The sequence below is a fragment of the Leptonychotes weddellii genome, unplaced genomic scaffold (genome assembly GCF_054177405.1).
Source record: "Leptonychotes weddellii isolate Sample4059 unplaced genomic scaffold, ASM5417740v2 HiC_scaffold_30397, whole genome shotgun sequence".
Classification (NCBI taxonomy): domain Eukaryota; kingdom Metazoa; phylum Chordata; class Mammalia; order Carnivora; family Phocidae; genus Leptonychotes; species Leptonychotes weddellii.
In genome coordinates this window covers 1-1,516 of record NW_027900240.1, presented here as the reverse complement: position 1 = coordinate 1,516, position 1,516 = coordinate 1, and the positions used below count along the sequence as shown (strand labels likewise).

General features: G+C 42.2%; 1 non-coding gene across 1 annotated transcript; it reads right to left on the bottom strand.

Annotated features, from left to right (window-relative positions):
* Positions 1 to 856: 856 nt before the first annotated feature.
* Positions 857 to 963, bottom strand: LOC115940274 (U6 spliceosomal RNA). The gene has a single exon (XR_004075051.1). It is a non-coding gene; the product is annotated as a U6 spliceosomal RNA (small nuclear RNA).
* Between the last annotated feature and the right edge of the window lie 553 nt (positions 964 to 1,516).

The window sequence follows — 1,516 nt, the reverse complement described above, 5'->3', positions numbered from 1 at the left end:
CTCTAATACTCTTTAAAAAATTTAGTAAAGACATCCCAAAGGGCAGAAAGCCATAGGCACAAACAGAAACATGAAAAAAGCAGACAGTGACACCAACCAATTTTAGAAAATGAGCTGTATATGGATAGGGGCAAACTTGCATGAAACACTAGCTTAAGAGAAACCCTGGCCTACTGCGGAAGCACCTGTGTGTGCCGTGTCCTCTGGAAAGGGTCAGGGAAAAGAAGCACCACATACTTTTGGATAATTGAGGAAGATGGCGTTGCCCACGTTGGTATCTGCGTGTGTGTGCATGAGTGTGCGTGTGTATGTGTGTGTGTGTTGAGGGTACTGGGGGGAGAGAAGGAGTATAAGAAGACTGAGTGGTTACCTCGTGTCCTCAGAACTGAGCGTACGAAGCATGGAAGCTTACTATGGTTCAACTGAGGTAAGAGGAAAAGTATAAATTCAAAGGATTGATAACTTAATGACCAAACTCTGGCATCTATTCTGGCCTTTCTGAACAGAACTGAGCTGAGCTGTGGAAATGAAACAGTGAGGAGACCTCGGTGACAGGATCTATTGTCTGAGGTCTTCAGTCTACACTCTTTAGCAAAAAGTGATTAAGAATTTTCTGAATTTGGCCCCAACTCAGGGATCTGTATAGACATTGACAGTGAGGAGGAACACTGACATAACAATAGGTCCATTGAAAGAGCTACAGTGATTAGTCTAAACACTTCGTCTTCTTATCATAAAGTGATTTATGTCTACCTTGGGTGAAATCACATAGGGCAGGCATACATGATTCTTACATTCTTTTTTCATGATTCTTACATCTTATGTTGTTTCCATAATTCATTACATGTGGTATTTAAAGATTATGGAATGCTTCCTGAATTTGCATGTCATTCTTGCACATGGGCCATGTTGATTTTCTCTGTACCATTCTAATTTTAGTAAATGTGCTCCCAAAGTGAGCCCTATCTGTCATATTTTCTTTAAGTGCCACCCACCCACTTTATCGCAGATATAATGAATGAACATCACACTTAGTTAAACCATCAATCCTCAAATCCGCATTTCAATATAAATTTTACTCATATTTATTTTCAGATGTAAGGTTCTCAATTAAAGTGGCTTAATGCAAAAGAATTTTGGGTAGTGGGAATCTCAGCTCTTTCATAGAGAAGTGTGACATGACCCACACATTTGCTACACCAGGAAAGCCCTGTTTCCTGTTCTTGGGCCACAGCAACACATACTCAGCAGTCCTTCCCTCACCCTGTCAGACTCCCCTCATGGTGCCAAGCCCTGAAATTGAAGAAGAAGACATTTTCCATCTAGTGGGAGAACTCAAACCTGTTGCTCTCCAGGCTCCTGAAGGTGGTCATGGCTTCCATGTGGCTAGGTAGGGAGAGTCCCAGTGGGAATGTGCCTGCTCTATGACCTAAAACAAGGGAGATAGGCAGTCTCCTGTGGGTCTTATGGGAAGGAGGGATTGTAGCATGTAACACAGAATTTCTTTGTGCCACAT